At 40.0% G+C, this 12838-nt stretch overlaps 1 pseudogene; it reads right to left on the reverse strand.

Annotated features, from left to right (window-relative positions):
- The window catches only part of LOC116661733, a 708679-nt pseudogene that overhangs the window by 320028 nt on the left and 375813 nt on the right, over nt 1-12838 (reverse strand).

Consider the following 12838-nt stretch of genomic DNA (forward strand, 5'->3'; position numbering starts at 1 on the left):
CCTGCCATGCAGCAAGCAGTACGAGTTTCGACTTGGTAACAAGATGACTGCATTGGAGGTAGTATGTCTCCACTCTTTCCTCGTTTCCAATATGTAACATGCACATCATTTATGATCTAGTGCAAATAATTCATCAAAGACAACCACAAAAAGAAACTACACTCACCTAGCTATCAACACTGAAGTCACAACCTATCAATTTTATATGCTGTTTAACAACACAACTAAAAAACCTAACATAGGGAATTGATTCCACAGAAATAAAATTATTTCTACTCCTTCAAAACCTTTTTTTCTTTTCTATTTTATTTTGTTTTGCATATTGAAAAGAAAATAAAAGACAAATCATTTTATTTCACGTATTTTGTTATAGCTACATAATTTAAATACTACAAAGATATTTAAATTGCAATAAAAAATTGTTCATATATTGTACAAAGATATATACACAATCAATGTGGATAAGGAAAGGAATGGACATTTACTAAAAATCCACTGCACATCCAGTCTTTTACAAGCATATCCTGGAATATAAGCTCTATGATCCAGGGGTCCCCCACCTGCATTCTCACTGCTGAGTCCCTTAGTAATCTTCTACCAAGGCACCAGCATAGAACCACGCGATCAGTATTTTAGGTATAAATGAGGGAATTAGCTCATTCAATTCTAAAACAAAAACCCTAAAGTAAATACTGAACTTATTTACAGATAAAGAAAATTGGACACAAACAAGTACAGTTTCTTCCCCAAGTTCACAAAGCTAATAACTGGTAAAGGCAAGATTTGAACTCATCTGTCTGATTCTAAAAACTAAGGTGGAAATCCCTTATGACTGGGGAGGGTCCAGCAGCACAGCCTATCACCCTATCTTTGTTCAGATCTAGCCTTAGACAGCCTGAGACAGCACCCCATTCCTATGGAACTTGAGGGCAAATGATAACAATAAGGATTTTATATCCAGTAGTTTCTTAGGTATCATTTATATAAACTGTCAGCAGGACAGCAGAAAAACTCTGGGAAATATGAGTGGGTCCAGGGCTTTTTGCTGATTAGAAACTCAGTCTATCAGGACAGAGTGACCTTCCCATGAGAGGCCACACGGACCTAAACTAAAGGCAGCTGAGCAATGAAAACTAGCAAGACCCTGGAACTCAAGCAAGAAGGATCCCTGCCATCTCCCGCCCTGTTGCCTCTTCATCCACGTGGACACGAAGACAGAAGACCTAGGTTCTTGTCCAAGTTACACTATCATGAATTCTCACCCATAAAAAGTTACGACTCTATGCTGTCCTAAGTCCTTTCCAACTCAAATATGTTGACACCAATATCTCAGCAGAATGTCTATGTCTCCACATCCTCTCTTCTATAAGGAGAATAGTTCTATGGCCACAAAGCAGAAATCCAATTAAAAACACCATGCACTAAGCAAGGTGAAAGTCTGCGTAAGAGACTTTGCTCTCACGCTCAGTGAATGAAAACTCAGAAAAATTGGTCCTTCTCCCTCAGCAAGTGGGAGGTAGGCTGATTGTGTGTGTGGGTGGGTGTGCGTGTGTGTGTGTAAATCAAATACAATGACGTCTGGGATCTGTACAGATTTTTTTTAAGTTACTGTCATTTCATGAGGATGAGACACCCTTTAAAGTAATTTGAATCTAGTGTTCTGAGAGAGTCTCAGGATCTTTTGGTGGAGGAGGGGAAAGGAAAGGAGGAAAGAAGTAAATGAAGCAAAGGAGTAAGAATACTGCAAGGGAAAGGCAAGACATTAATTTTGTTCCTACTTGCATCACAAACAAATTACGGACTGGCTTTGCCCCGATGTCCTGTCGAGCACTGAGTTGCAGATGAAGAGGTGACAGCCCATTTCTCACTGAGCTTGTGACTGTACGTGGCATCTTATAGAAACAAATCATTTATCCTGATCAAACACTCTAGCAGCAGGCCGTAATTCTCCTATTTTGAGAGACAAGAAAATAGGAGTTCAAAGAGGGTAGATAACTTGACAAAAGTCAGAGGACCAGTAAACAAGAGAGGATGAATTCAAACTCAGATCTGAATGCAGAGTCTGATCTTCCCACTCCCAGGACTGGAAAATCCTTAACACACAGACTCCCCAGCTCCCCTGCAGTGTTCCTGGCACCAAGCATTTCCCATGGCGATGGACTCCAGTTCTCACAGACACAGCGCTCTGTGCAGCCAATGACCTTGATCAGACCTTGATCATCTACCTGCCACGCCCACCAGGCTTCACCATAAAGGTAGGAAAGCTGGCTTTCAAGTGCATACAAAGCCACCCCTGGTCTAACCTGGGCTCTTCTGGGGCTTCTCCAGCCTAAAGGCAGCCATGAAAGTGCTCACAGTTTGTACATGAGCCACACTACCTCTCTCCATCTGTCTCCACACCTATACTTCTTAGCTATGACCATTTTGATAATATTGGAAACAAATTTTTAAAAACACAAAAGAAAGGATCCTGGAACAATTACTTAATACTTACAATTTTAAATGATTTGTTACAAAGTGAGTATTTACAAACCGAATCTGCCTTCCTAGGTGTCAGTTTAAACAGTTAAAAAATATAATAGCAAAAAATTCTCACTTACAAAATTAACAAAAACATCAACAATAATCTGGAATAAACTCAAAATTAATGCCCATGTTGTACATGGAGAAAACTACAGGACTGTACTGAGGGGTAAATAAGAGGTGTGAATGTAGAGACATCAACATATTGCATGGAGGAAAACAGTTTTGTAAATATGGAAGTTCTCCTAAAAATAATTCAAAACTTAATAAAAATCCCATGAATACTCTTATCTGATTTTTTTTAACTTGAACAATATATTTTAGAATTCTTCAGGAATAATAAAGTCATAATAATAGCCAAGAAAGTTTGGGATGGAAGAAAAGAACAAAAAAAAATCGCACTGTCAGATAATAATTAATTTTTACAATATGTAAGATATAGCGCTGGAGTAAGGAAGTAAGATTGACAGAAATAAAGCATGAGCTCAAAAAGAGACTCTAGTGTACATAAGTATTTTGTACATGTGGGATTTCAAATCAAAGAGCAAAGTATGAATTCAATAATTGTCCTGGGACAATCAGAGAATCACCTGGAAAGAACAAATTCTATTCCTGTCATAATGACCACAAAAAAAATTACAGATAGTGATGTAAATATTAAAATACTAATAACAGCAAATACAACTCTTTGCTCACATTAATTCAACTTCTCCTCACTATAACAAGTACTATTATCATCTCCATCTTAGACATTAAATAAACCTACATAAGAGATTTATACCATTATAAGAAAGTATTTCTAAGAATAATAACAAAGATAAAACCCAAAAGGAAGACATTTACTATCTTAAGAATATTTTGAGCCACAACAAAAATAAACCTACTGAACAAAATGAAACGAAAGAAATGACAAGGAAAAACTCTGTGATAGATGTTGATGAAGACAAGGGATTAATGTTCATAACATACAAAGAGCTGTCACAAAGCAAAAAGAAGCTTCCTCACTTAAATTTGTGCAAAGGACAAAATGGATCATTCACTTTTCAAAAGTCAGATGGCTAATCAGTGAAAAATGCTCAATACCTCACTGGTCATCAAATGCAAACTAAAACAATGAAAAAGCACTTTTGCTCATCTTATTGGTAAATATTTTTAAAAGATATTGTAGCTAGTGTCCATCTGTGGGAGAAAAAACTGTGAGCGACCTTTTTGGAGGATGACATGTCAATGGATATGTAAACTCTGAAAAACGTGTGTACACACTGATTCAACCCCACTTCTAGGAATCGTTTCGTTTAGAAAAAAAATCAGTTCAAATAGATGTACTGTTTACACTGGTGGGAAGAAAAGCTGAAGTGAAATCATATCCAGCGATAGAGAATTGGTTACATAAGTAATTCTACATTTTTCATTCCACACTGGAGAAGGAATTTCTAGTCACTTGAAAGTAGCCTGTGATGAAAGTAAATGTCACATCCAGGGACTAAATTTCCAGAAGACTTAACTAAAGGCATGCTCATACAAGATCACAGGAATGTCTGTTAAAGAAAGATGCCAGTCAAACATCCTTTCTGACAGTGGAAAATGGAGAAAAGTTAAGTGTCCACCATCAAGACAATGATGCGGTAAATCACGGTGAGCTGTGGGCACTGAGGGGGCCGGCGTTTCCCCGTGGCCCAGGGCCTTGTCCACAGCACTCTCCCACCAAAGGTGTCCTTGCACAAGAGACCACACCTGCACATCAGGAGACCCCTCCACTCTATCTGAAAGGACCGGGTGAGTCTGGAGTGGGAGGACGTCTATGATATACCCCTGAGTGAATAAAGCGAGCTGCAGAAAACATATAGTATGGCCTTATTTTTCAAAAAAGCATATATACACACATATACATAGATTTCTCATATGTATGTATGTATGTATGTATGTATGGGTATATATATATGTCATAGGCATAAAGGTCATGAAATATATACACCACATTGGCAACAGCTTTTACACTCAGGAAATAAGGGGAAGGGAGGTAGGGCTCTTTCGGTACCACCACAGTTCTCTTTTCAGTATTTCAGTTAAGTACACTTGGAATTTAAAAGTTTATTTAAGTCCGAAGTAAAATGGACGATGCCTCCACAAGACATAATGCTATACTGGTCATTAAAAATCATGCCAGGGGAGATAGAATATTGTAGAAAAACATGTAATAAGCCGAATGGAAAATGGAGGTCTCCACACAGTAAACAGGCACAGAGTGCTCACTGGTTTTTATGACAGAGCTGATACACACTGATGAAAAGAACAGAAAGTAGATGTTAAAGTGTTAATTATTATTTCTGAGTAGTGGGACCTGGATAGCCTTTTTGTCCCTTTTTTCAGACTTATTATATTAAATATACATTATTTTTCATCTGAAAAAAGCATTTTTAGATGTGTAGTACCACACATTGGAGAATAATACACGAGTACTTACAGAAACAAATAACTAGGAGACACCGCAGCAGCGCCACACAATGTAGAACGGGCGATCCTGATTAACACCGCGCAGTTACATAAGGACCCACAAAGTGAGAGCACCTGCTGTAACAGGGCGCGGCCCCCTTCTATTTGTCACTTGTGTCTTCAGGGCTGAGGCAGTTCTGAGCATGGCCAGTGTCAGTGTTGGTGTCTGGATGGATGCCACTGGATGTGAGGGCACCTGCAAGCCGAGAGGAATAACAGAAATCATCCTCTGCCTTTTCTGTCTTGTTTCTTTGTTACTTTAAAAGAGAGGCATAAATAAGATAAACTGTGTATCTTCCCTACTGAAATTTCTGTAATGAAACCGTTTTCAAAGTGTTCACAACTTATATTCTGCCTATAACAGTCTTTTCATCAAAGCTTCATATTTATTAAATGTTAATTAACTCAGTTAATTAACTCCCTGTTGAAACCTTCTACTATAGAACATGAAATGCACTATGTGAAAGGACCACGCCTGCAGTGACTAGCTTGGCTGTCTTGACGGCAGTGCAGTCAGCCCCCAACATCCCGTGGCTCTGAGCTCCTGATGCTGCTAAGAGAGCACGCTGCCGCCTCAGATGGAGAGAAAGTGTGAAAGCATTTCCTGAAATCTACAGCACTGACAAAACATAACTGACAAATCCCAGGCTCCTTTGAAGCTGTCATTTTCGGTTTCTGGCCAACCCCCGTCAATGAGCAGAACCACCCCATTCCCGAGCAATGGCACTCACTTGGTAAGGAGTTCTGGAGAAATTTCCAGGTATAGAATGTAACCAACTATACGTAGAACTCTGACAAAAGAAACAATGCAATACCCTGATTTTGGAAGACACTCAAAATATTCTCCTAAGCCTTTGTAGCTGGAAAGGTTGGGCTTCTCCTGAGCCACTTATTTATTTCACAGCCAGTGAGCATCTCCCACAAACCCTGTTACCCTGTGTCTGCTGGGAGCATCAGGTACACTCTTGCTGTCGATCTTATAAGTCACAGGGCAGAGGCGTGTGTCTCACGGCTGCAACCCTCACACAGGCTCGCCTCCTAGCCTCACAGTTTGAACTTGGCCCCATTTTCTAACCTGTTTATTTGGTATCTGTTCTTCTGTAAGCTGCCTGAAATGCTTTTTGGAACAAGTCAGAAGAATGAGTGGGTAGATAAATGGACAGATGGACAGGTGAGAGATGGGCAGACCGAAAGAGAGACTCCAAGAAAAGGGGAACAAATAAAATTTCCTGTGCAAAACCCTCTTCTAGTCAGGGAAGAAAACCACCACGGAGAAGAGTGAAGAGGCAGGTAGCTTAGGACTGTTTCCTGGATTCCATGAAAAGTCACACCAAGAGATGAGAGGGTAGAACTATAAATAATAAAAGAAAAAAGCACACATGCTTGAAAAATATATCTACAATATGTACTTTCTAAAGAATAGATTCAAATCAGCAGGGCCCAATACCACAATCCTTGGGTATTTACAGAAATGAGAATCCCATCTCCAAACCACAAGGCATCCCTTTGGAGCACTGAGAGTCTACACGGGGCGGTCATAAAGCCATCACCGCAAAATCTATGCTATCCTGCACTTACGAGGAACGAGCAGTTGTGCACGCGTGACAGTTACACCCCACAGCACCTCTACGGGGGAGGGAAGCCTAGCGAGCCCCATCTCTGCAGGACAGAAAACCAGTCCTGGAGAGCCTAAGCCGACCTACCAGTTCTCCATCTCACAGGACTGGTCACTCCAGAGCAGGACTCGAACTCGGACCCACGTCTGTAAGCACGATATTATCATGCTTTGTGTGATTTTTGTGTGTATAATACATTTGTTTCTGGCATGAAAGGATATTTAATAAATGATCGATTGTCTTGTCTATCTCATTAGCTCACAATCAATCTTTATACTGTTGAATTGTACTCTTTTCCTCTGGAGAACGGAACGGAAAGAGCGGGGGTCAGAATGAGGTGGAGCTCCATTCTTTATCTGGTATCTCATCTCATCCAAGTCCCCAACCAGGGAGAAGGAGCCAATGTTCTCTTCATCTTTTAAAGAGAGGGCTCCACTGATGATGACTTACTCAACCCAAAAACCAAGGCTGGGGGAAGGGCACATGTAGCAACCAGAGCAGTATCAGATGTAGGAAAGTGAAAAGAGCTCACGGGAGGGCTCAGGGGGTCAGCCTGATTTAATTTCAATCGATAAAAAATACCACACTGTAAAAATACTAGCATGCAATGGATTTGCTCTTTCTTGACATCTAGCAAGTTTCCACAGCCCACATGTAACATTATCGTGAACCAGTGAAAGGAAGAGTCTACAGACAGGGAAAATCAATGCCACAGGCAGGCTGAAACCCAGGCTGGAGTTTAGGAAGAGAAAGGGCATAGTTAAGAATTGGGGAAAGGCTGGAGGAAAAAATCATCACAAGGACTCTCAAGCATCATCCTACAATCATATAATCATTCATTCAAGAGAGAGTTACTGAGGTCCTATTTTGTGCAAGATTGTACACAAGGCAAAGCAAGAGCGCAGCGACCATGTTGGCAGCAAGGGGCGGGGCTAAAATACACTTCTGATCCCGGTACCTTGCACACTTGTCCTCAGTATAAAGGCAAAGAAAAAAAGTAAAATAATATTCTGTAAACTCAAAGCATTGCTGAAAAAAAATTAAAGAAGACCTAAATACCTGGACAGACACGCCACGTACATTCCTGGATCAGAAGACAGTGCTCTTGGAATGGCAGTGCTCCCCAGAGTGATCCGTATATTCTACGTGGTCTCGATCACAATCCCAGCGGGCTCCTCTGCAAAAACTGATTAGCTGCTGTTATAATTCATATGGGAATTCGAGGGTCTCAGTAACCAAAACGATCTTGAAAAAGAAGAACAACATGAGAGGACTTGTAATTCTCAATTTGAAACTTTACAACTGTATCTCTAGGTGAGATTAGAGGCCATTTTTAAGTTATTACTGTGTTTATCCTTATTTTCTAAATTCTCTAGAATGAATATAATTGTTATAATAAGGAAAATAAAAAGTAAGGTATCTTTTAAAACATGCACACCGATTCATTCATTGGAAAAAATGTATTTTAACTATAAAGAGGTAAACAAATATCTAGTGAAAAAGGACTACTTAAAAACAAGAGTGCATTTACATTTTTAAGAAATTGAAAACTGAAAAGCACAAACACATCAAGTTTCTAGGGAGACAAATACAACATATTAACACTTATTTTCAAAAATTCTAATTGAACAATGAAAATTCAAGAAAGGGAAAATCGCGATTGACAGCCAAATGCAAACACATGGAGAGCAAAGGCCTAGAAATCACAGTTCCTTTAACTCTGCTACTACCTCAGTAGGGGAGGAAATTCCTCACTGAGGAGACAGTGGAATCCCATGCATAAGACAGGATACACAGTACAAACTGCGCTAGAATCGGGGGTGATTTTCTTAGAAGAATTCTAAAGTTAGAACATTGCTGAAAAACTATAAATACACTGACAGACAGATTAAAACACACAGTCATATATATTATATAGAAACATATGAAGTCTGCTCCCATGTTACATAGAAATACAAACATATTTGTTCATTTATGGGCACTGATTACTTTTTCCCAGGTAGAATATTTCAACTAAAACAAATAATCAATAATACACCCCTCTTGTCAAATCTAGTTGATAAGTTACTCTGCTATGTAATCATAATGTGCCTAAGATAGATCTAAAATAAGTGAAAAAGATCTTTGTATGGTTTCTTGAACTCTTCTCAACATTCCAAACTTAATTTTAAAATAGATCTGAGCAGTATTTCTATATTATCTTTTCCCTCGTGAAATGACCAATACAGTCTGTTGTCAAAATTCTGTCCTTACAATGATTCACGAGCACCGTATCCTCACAAAACTGCTGGACAGCAAGTCACTATCCAGACACTGTGACCAAACAAATGAAACACAAGGAAGACAGTGACCCTATTCTGGAGGGCTTACCGTCTGTGTCAACACCGGGGTTTTTATTTGATTGGTTTGATTGGGTAGCAAAATAAAATCAATCAATTATTTTCTTCTCTGAGCATTCTGTAAGTCATGACTCTTTTCAGTGTCATGAGCAGGAAAGACTTAAGCATGACTTGATTAGGTCAAATAGCAACAATCATCACCGGAGAGTGAGTAATAAAGAAGTTAACTGATAGCAATGCTTCTGCCTACATGAGACCTAAAATAAACCTACACTGATATCCGAAAGGAAAATGAGGAGATGAGGTTCCCAATGAGAAAACAAACAAACAAGAAACCAAAAAAGGAAAGACTTTTTCATTAACGATTCCAGGCAGTAGTGGAGCATGGTGGTGAAGAGCACAGATGCTGGGGACAATCATGAGGCTCTGAACTCCCACAGCACTGGGTAGCTTTGACACTCATAAGTCAGTGAAATTTTCTGCATCTCAGCCTCCTATCCATAGACTGGGGACAACAACAGCACCCGTCTCCTAGGACGGTCCTAAGAATTAAGATATTTTATATGTAAATTTTAAATAAAATACCTCAGATTTTAAATATTGCCCCAAAAGCACAAGGAAAAAAGAAAACAGAGATAAATTTGAGTTCATCAAATTTAAAACTTTGCTTCAAAGGACACCATCCAGAAAGTGAAAAAACAACACTCAGGAGAAAATATTTTCAAATAATTTATCTGATTAGGAATTTGTATCTCCAAATAAAACAGAGCTCCTACAATTCAACAAAAAAGACAACTAAATTAAAAAATGAATAAAGGATCCGAAACGGTATTTTTCAAGGAAAATATACAAATGGCCAATAAGCACAATGAAACGATGTTCAAAATCATTAGCTGTAAGGGAAATCATGTCAAAACCACTAGGAGAAACCGCTTCACACTCACTACATTAGGTTATATTTAAAAAAAGAATAACAAGAACTAATGAGGACACACAGGAATCAGAGATAGCAGCCCTTGCTGGTGAGATGTAACGCTGCGTGGCTACTTTGGAAAACAGCCTGGCAGGACCTCAGAGAGTTGAACAGTTGGTTTCTGAATGACCCAGCAATTCTGCTCTGTGGGCACACACGTAAGAGAACTGAAAACAAATGTCCACATAAAAACTCCTACAGGAATGTTCACGGTGCCATTATTCATCACAGCCAAAAAGAAGAAACAACCAAAATGCCTATCACCTGATGAATGGGTAAACAGAGGGGCCCAGCCATACAGTGGAATATTATTCAGCAATAGCAAAGCATGGAGTACTGACCCAGGCAACAACGTGGACAAACATTGAAAACGTTACTCAGTGTGAAAGAAGTCAGTCACAATAGACGGTTCCATTTACATGAATTGACTCGATTTACATGAAATGTCCAGCACAGGCAAATCCACAGAGAGAGAAGAGTGGCTCCCTGGGGCTGGGGGAGGATGGGGAAGATGGGAATGAGTGCTTATGCATACGGGGTTTCCTGTTAGGAGGATGAAAATATTCTAAGATTGACTGGGATGCACAATTCTTGGCATAGAGTAAAAACCGGTGTAAATTTTAATGGGTGAATTGTATTAAAACTGTTAAGAACAAAAGCACCTCGGGCCAGTACCTTCCCATAGTAGATGCAAATTGCTAACTTTTATTACAGGAAGAAGAAACTGCCCTCAGCATGAAAGCAGGAGATCAGCAAATGTGAGTTAACCGAAATTGGACAAGAGCAGTTCACTTGAAACAGTTGCTGAGTGTATACGAAATATTCAGAATGAAGAAAATCAGTTTGACATCAAGATGAAGCATTCTGCTTCAAATGCAGATCAAGGATTCGGCAAGCCCACCTGCTAGAAATAACCAGAGAAGAAACCTGGTTCTTAAAACAAGCACCACATCCAACAAGGAAATGGTGGTGAGGAAAGCAGTCAGCCAAAAAACTGGAACAGTTTGCTACAAATAATTTCTCCACTGAAATTTCAAAAATAAAATGAAAGTGATGCAATGCTGCACTGCCCTCACGTGAATGGGCTTCCTCCGGTGCTCGACAGTTCTGTAACCCCGAATGAGAGACTCAGGAGAATCAGCATGGCTCCTGGGAGTCCCCAGGTGACTGCCCACCAGCACGCTGACCACCATCACATCTGCCAGGGTTGAATTGCAGAGAAGAGACCAACTTCTGAAAGGCACAGGAAATGTTGGCAAGGGAAAAAATGGCTGCAGTCAGTCCTGGGACAGAGGCCCTGACAGCAGAGGCCAGAAGGCTGCAGGTGAACTGGAGTGGCCCTGGGGAAGGAAGGGACCACAAGGGAGCAGATCTCAATTCTCTTCTCTCTCTCCCTTGGGTAGGAGAGATAAAGCCTGCATCATTCTCACCTGGAACTGTGGGTTATGGCTGGCAGAAGTCGTACCGACACGGAATGATTATTCAAGACTCTGTGGGAAAAGTCCAGAAAAAGAGAAGGAGTAGGGAGCCAACTCCACGAGCCTCTCAAATGCTCCTATATTTACTGTGTATAACGAAAGGAAAAAGTCATTAACAGTTGTGTGATAGTAAGTAGGAACTTGAGGAAAGACGGGAGGAGACAGAGATTGTAGAATCCACAATGAGTACAAAGGCTTAGTGTATCTTTAGGGAAGTCATGGGGTGAGGGGAATAAGATACATTCTTTAGATATGTGAATTACAAAGCAGACCACGAGACCAGCCAGGTCCTTGTTTTGGGGATAATAGACTATCTAAAAGCACACAAGCCCAGCTTTTATAGCTGAGGGCCTGGGTCCTTGCTTTGAAATGAGCAGAGTGCTATCTAAAGCATCAACTATGCAAGCAAAGCATTGTCTCTGCTTTTTAAGGCAAGGAGACAGGAGTGAGGATGCACAGGCTCCTGCTTGCAAAGCAGTTACTAAGCACACATTTTTCTTCTGAACATTGACAGGCGGCTGGGGTCTGTTACAATTTGTTAACCTAATCTTGGGCTCCCACATGTAACCATTATGGAACCATTATGGAGGACACCCTAGGATAACAAATCCTAGCTCTGGGTCTTTTCCTGCCAGCTTCAGACACTCTAGCAGGATCTAGACACATCCCTGAATAACGATCCCACAGAACCACCCAGACTCTTAACTCCTGGCGCTTGAAACTTAATTTTAGCTCTACACAACTTAACAAAGAAAAGTTTCAGAAATAGAAGATATTACATTCTTTTATATCTCATCATATGAACTAATTTTTCTGATTGCTCTAAGCTGCTTCTAATTGGCAAAGCACCTAATTCTGCAGGTGAATTCAGTACTTTCCATTGGGCATAACTTGCCAGTTTGGGCTCGCTGAATTCTATTGGTCAAATACTGATACACTTAATTGATTTCATTGTTCATCAGTTTCAGCCGGGAGGAGAGGGAGTGTCACTCTGTTCCTCAGCCCACCCTCAACTCTTTTCTCATCAGCAACTCAGGCCTCCTGAAAATAAAACAAAGAATTTGTTTCCCTTCTACGCTTTCCACAAACCCAACAGGAAACATCAGCCTGGAGAAAGAATTCAACAAAAATGTTAAAACAAAAATCTATAAAACCTGAAGCAACTCCATCTCCGAATCATGATACACAATGACATGAAAGTAAGTGTGTCAAGCACAAAACATGCGTGAGCCTGACCACCTGATTTCTATTCTTCAAAGGAAGGAAGGTTTTCATATTTTTTATTATCACTCTTTCTCATTGCTTCTGATTAAGCCAAAAATTAGTTTATGAAATAATTAAGCACTGCAATAACAGATTTTTGTTGTATCAATTATAGAAGGCATTCAGAGGGGATAGGAAAACCCACCTTTGTAA

This window comes from Camelus ferus, chromosome 36, assembly GCF_009834535.1.
Source record: "Camelus ferus isolate YT-003-E chromosome 36, BCGSAC_Cfer_1.0, whole genome shotgun sequence".
NCBI lineage: Eukaryota > Metazoa > Chordata > Mammalia > Artiodactyla > Camelidae > Camelus > Camelus ferus.